Source organism: Podarcis erhardii (assembly GCF_964252035.2).
Source record: "Podarcis erhardii genome assembly, chromosome: 14".
Taxonomy (NCBI): Eukaryota; Metazoa; Chordata; class Lepidosauria; order Squamata; family Lacertidae; genus Podarcis; species Podarcis erhardii.
The window spans coordinates 48,008,274-48,014,273 of NC_138503.1; the positions used below are offsets into that span (position 1 = coordinate 48,008,274).

The 6,000-nt window shown below is 44.0% G+C and overlaps 1 protein-coding gene across 4 annotated transcripts in view; it reads right to left on the reverse strand.

Annotated features, from left to right (window-relative positions):
• The window catches only part of EPN2 (epsin 2), a 38,207-nt gene extending 32,491 nt beyond the window's left edge, over positions 1 to 5,716 (reverse strand). The window contains exon 1 of one of the 4 annotated variants that reach the window (XM_081839766.1): positions 5,523 to 5,716. The gene's annotated coding sequence lies outside the window, so the exon portion shown is untranslated. Of the gene's footprint in view, positions 1 to 4,908; positions 5,138 to 5,506 lie in introns of those variants that run through there. The other 3 variants (XM_081839768.1, XM_081839769.1, XM_081839767.1) reach the window with 3 other exon arrangements.
• Positions 5,717 to 6,000: the final 284 nt, after the last annotated feature.

Below are 6,000 nucleotides of genomic sequence, written 5' to 3' on the forward strand. Positions count from 1 at the left end.
CATTATTTAATCATGGCTTTGGAGAGCTGATCATTTCAGTTCATGAATCCTGACAATTCACAAAAAGCAATTTTTTTAACCTTCAACCTAATTTAAAAAGAAAAATTACCATAGCCTTCAACATCGCTGAGGGAATAACACACCAAATAAACATGGACAACTTTGCAAAATAAAGGCATTCCAAAATGTAAGTATAATTTTCCCTATAAAAGAAACAGGAATTGCTTCAAGAAACTTCAGACTATCAATATTTCCATCAGCTAAAATAATTGGGCGCTGGAGTTACACAGCAGAAATTCAAAGAACCAGGCTTTTTAAATTCTGTTCTAAAGGAATTAAATCATGTATGGTAAAAAAAAAACAAAAAAAACATTAGACGTTGATGCCTATTATTCCTGGTTATGTCCAGTATTAGAAATGTGATCTACTACCAACCAAGGTTGCTCTAAAAATCATTGGAGACTCCAGCGAGCAGCCACAGAAGCTATAGAAACTATGGGACAATCAGGGATTGAAACTCATGAAGGCTGCTCGCTGATATCCTAAACACACATTCTTCTCATGGCCCATATATTTCAGTGGGGTTTACTTAAGAACAAGCCTAGTTAGGACTGGAAGAGAAAAACAACACGCCGTTCTGCTGCTTTCCACAGCTACTCCACCCACCACCATTATTTTCAACCAGGGACTGATTAGCATGCAGGAGGAACAGCTGCCACAAACCATAGTCAAGGAAGGAAAACTGTGTTCTGTCTCGTCCTGAATGCCATAGCTTCCTTGCTTCCTAAAAGCCAACATTAGTTTTCATTCGTCAGTTTCTTCAGAGATAGCTTGCAGTAAATAAGGAGATGCATTTATACTGTAGCCAATGAATGTTAGCTGGCTCCAGCTTTAACCATGTGTAAGCCCTGTGAACATCCAGGCATAATGTATTACTGGAGCCAGACTGATGGGACAGCCCTACCCAATCCATCTTGGTCTGATGAAAAGGTAGAAACTGAAGAAGAGAACTGGTCATTTCTGCCTTTTTATTATATTGAACATTTGCATCTCACCCTTCCTCTAAATACGCAGCACAGTTGGGAAGGTTATACTAAGAAATGACCTGTCCAAGGCCGGATTGCATCCCATTTTCCAAACCCAATGCTCTAGCCACTGCTCACTACACTGACTTGTATTATTTATTTATTTTATTGCATTTACATCCCACCTTTTTTTCTCCAAAGAGCTCAAGGTGGTGCACATGGCTCTCCCCATTCTCATTTAATCCCCGCAATTCATGTATAAAGTGGCAGGCTAGAGCAGCTTTTCACATTTTCGCCCTTCAGGGAATACCTTTCAGAATGGACTGATCTGCTAAGGGAACCAGTTGTGTTGCATATCCTGAGAGCACTTAAAAAGACCTGCCGGGTTTCAACATCACCTTTCACGAACCTTGCAGCACACAACACAACACTTTGCAAGGGAAGACTTGGTGGCAGTCGAGCTGCCTTAGGTAAGATTATCGTTACTGACCATACACAGGAATGTTTGCTGAGCTTCAAAGTTCCCTCGAAGACAGTTTAAAAGCATCACAATTCACAAGAAGGAATGGCTAGCATAACAGATAATTTGGTTACAGCAGCAAAATTGCCTCAACCCAAATCCTACAGAGACAGAATAGTCTATGTTAGTGCATGCTGATTTCTGAATTCACCGGTTAGAAATATGTATATATATCCTATGACTTATGCATAACAAGATTTTTAAAATCCACTGTTGCAAACAGGGATGGATTCACCTCCAGGCTGCACTACAACAGCCAGAAAGCAGGCCAACATACACCAAGCAAAATAAATTTCATGCTACCATTATGTGGGAACCCCAGCTTTGAGCAGCACAGTCGTATCTCGGAAGTCAGGCACCTTGTGAGTCAAATGTTTTGGCTCCCAAACGCTGCAAACCCAGAAGTGTTCCAGTTTGCGAACTTTCTTTGGAACCTGAATGTCCGACGTGGGTTACGTTGGCTGCGCCTTGGTTTCCAAACATTTTGGAAGTCGAACAGACTTCCCAAATGGATTCTGTTCGACTTCTGAGGTACAACTTAGGTGTCTCCCAAAGCAGTGGCTGTAGAAAATGGACCACTGCTGAGGTGGTGAGGGGGCCAAGGAAGGATTGAAAAGGTGGTCCAAAAGATTACATAGACTGGATCTGGCCCACAGGCTGCCAGTTCTCTGGCCCAATATAATGACTAGAACTGATCTCCAACTTCAGAACTGTTCGCAATTGTGGCAATCTTTTACAAAGCTGTAAGATTCACTGCTTAGAAATTTTCTAACATTAAGCAGTCTATTTTTTTTCCATGTAAACAAACAATAAATGAATATGGCCACCACAGAAGTTATTTGAGGCTTCATCCCCACAAGTGGTGTATGCCATTTAGCAATGGCGTAGAGCAACTATTTTTAAGGATTCCCTGAGATCATGCAGGAAAAATGCCGTCAACTTCAAGGCACAAAGGCATCCAAGGAATCAACTCTACTCTGCTAAGCTTGTCAAGTGGCTACAGAAAGCTATCCGGTTTATTTATACCAAGCACAATACATATTACAGTATTTCTAAAAGCTGCAAACACCCCAAAATATTCATATCTACAAGTCAGTACTTGAAAATTCATCTGTCTAGTTTGGCTGGTTTAGTTTGATCCGCGACATACGTCAGCCAGCGATGCTCTGCATGGAAAGTACACACAAGACATCTGCTAAGATCAGAAGGAATTAAGGTAATCTGAGAATGTCAGTAAATAACATTACCAAAGAATACTTCCATTCCAATTAGAAATTCCTTTTAGGCTTCAATCCCATACACAGTGGGAGTAAGCCCCGTTTAACTCAATGGGTCTTACTTCTGTGCAAGCATTTGTCAGATTATGTTGTTAGAGATGGTAAATTGGAAAAAAATAACTATTTCAATTATTCTGTAGTTTTCATGTACTGCCAAAAACATTACCCTAAAATGGCTGTGAAACCCTAAGTGGCTGTTTCACATGCCACACAACGTAGTACAACAGAAATTTCCATTACCTCTAAAAAATACCAGTCGGATATGTAAGTTAAGGCTACACAGGTGTATTTCCATTATTACGATGTTCAATTCAGCATGTAAGAGGAAACATATGTGAGGCTATTGTAGGAACATGTGCTTCTCTGTAGTTTGGTCCTACAAATAAGTTACTCAGAATTCAATCTCATTTTTAAATGGAATTTACTCCCAGCTAAGCATTCTTACAACTACAGTCAACTACAAGCCCATTCTTTCACAGAAGTAAACCTTAGTGAAATATATAGGCTATAGTGCTGAGTAACCTGCAGTCATGTTAGACACTCTTACCTAATTTAGAAGTGGAGGGGGGGGCTTTTTAAAAGACAAAAATTCACCACACATATTAAGATTTATTTCTCTGATTGGCATTAAGTAAAAACCAACACAGAACACAACTTAAGTTTCTCGGTTATTGTACTAGGAATAACAAAATAATTCAGAATATAATCAAGAGCACATATTACCAGTATTAGCAGAGAGATTAGATTTTCATCATGGCCACTAACTTTTTTTCAGATCGGAACAGTAAAGATGCTTTTGTACAGTTATAGTAGAGCAGTACGATCATTTTGTGTTAGCAAAGCTATGTATCATGTTCAAAGCGGTAACTCCCTATGCAACTACAATTTTAATGCATATTTTAACATTATGTTCTCCAGATCCAATAACATTACTTTCAAACATCTCTCAAACTAATCAGATTTATAAAAAAAAGAAAAAATGAAGAAAAAGTCAGCTGCAAATCCACAAGTTGAGAGTGTCAGGGGATTTAAAATGTATTCAGTTAGATAGATATGAACCCCCTTTCTGAGAAATTTTAATCAAATCTAGGCTAGACAGAAATGGAAAACAGATATTTCACTGCCATTAGCTGTTCCGGTATTGCAAGGATAAGCTTAGATTTGCTGCTCAGAGGGGGGAAAAAATCAGTGGCTACAGACTTTGCTGCCACAATATGAAGAAACTGTTGCTGCCAGCCTAATGGAGACAACAAAGGCTACTTGGAATGCAGGGTGTTAATTTCAAGGCAGCATTACACGCCACCTTGACACACTCGTGCAAAAACACACGGAAAAACAAAAGCCTTCCAAACCTTGCCCAAGCCCATAAAACACCCCCGTACACAGGCATGTGTTCCCATAAACTGGTTTCCTCTGTAGAGACTCCCCAAAGCATAGCCCCAAGAACCCACACCCCTCAACGTCTTCCAGTGTCTCTTCTCGTCCCACCCATCTCACAGCAACATAAGCCAACACAAATAAGCTTCCTCCCCATTATCTTCCTTCCTTCCTTCGTGCACCCCACTTCACTATCCCCAAACAACCACCTTCCAGATATCCAGTCACTTTAATCCCCAAACTCATCCCTCTACTCTACACCCATAAATCCAGCTCTCTCCCTCCCATGCTTATGAAGCACCCCGTTTCAGGAAACCCCAATTTCTTATCGCATGCCCCACCTCTTCTGCATCTGAGGAGTCTCACAATAGCCAGTATAAACAGAAATATGTTGACAAAACCAGCCTATGTATCAGGTAAGTTAGTACTAAAAACAGCAGTACTGTAAAAACAAACAAAAACCAAAATCTTCACAATGAAATGTTGACCCTTTGGGGAGCAGAGCTTCATAATGGATCACTTACTGAACTCACCCCTACGGAGTAGGGTATGCATGTGTGCAATTGATAAGGCATTGTGAATATATACGATGTGGTACATAGATGTAACAGATACTTAATGCATATATATATATCTCCATAACCTAAGTGTCAGTGCATAAACATTTTAAGACGCCTATGTTAATACATCAAATGTAACAAATACTTACTAGTCAGTTCAGTTTAGCACACAGAAACAAAGCAAAACAGGTTAAAAGACGCAGAAACGAAGCAAAACTGGGAAGATTTAAAATGCCATAGCGAAACACACACTAAAAAGGGGGGGGGGGAAGACACCCCAGGTAATATTTACAATGCCCAACTTAACCCAGCAACAAGCCCATCCATCCATCTGTATTGCCAAACCAGCTAAAAATGCCACATGGGAAGAGGCAGAGGAAGCAGCGCCCATTGGGGGTGGGGAGCAAAGATGCCTCTCCCGTCTCAGAGGCGCTTGCCCCCCACCCCCAAGATACCCGCTTGGCAGACCCCGCCTTAGGCGACCCCGAGCCCTGGCCGACCCCCCTCACCCAACAACAACACCCCCCCCCAATTCTTCCTCCTCCTCCTCAGCCCCCCGCCCCCCCCACCCGCCTCGATACACCCGCTTCGGGGACGCGCACGCCCCCCACCCAGCAGCCACGCTTGCTCTTTCCCCACCTCCCTCCAGCCTGCGGCGGGGGCTGAGGGAGGGTCGGACGCCCCTTCCCACCGCCGACACCTGAGGCCCAGGTCCGGCCCACCTCCCCTCCATAAAAAAACAACAACAACCACCCCCCCCCACCTGCTGCTGCTGCTGCTGCTGCTGCTTCTCTCGCAGGGCCCAAGTGGCTCCTCCGGACTGGAGCGCCGCCAGGAGCAGCAACAGCAGCAGCAGGAGGAGCAGGAGCAGGAGGAGGAGCGTCGTGGCCGCCGCCGCCGCCGCCTCTCGGACTGGGTTTGACACCCGCCGCCCACACGCGCCATCCAACATGGCGGAGGGAGGGAGGCACGGAGAGGGACGGGGAGAGCGAGGCGGGCAAGGCGCGCTCCCGCGCTCCCGCGCCGTCCCGCCACAGAGAGAAACAAGTGGGCGGGGGGGGGCGGCTTCTCCAGTCTGTGTGTGAGCGCGCGCGCGCGCGCGTTCTCGCCCATGGTTGTTTTCCCTTCCTCACCAGTGATAATTGTGAGGATTTATTTATTTTTTCTCCCTCCCTCCCTCCCTCTCAGGAATTTTATCCACCCGCATCTGTTTTTCTTTGGGAAGGGTAGGGGGCGGGAGG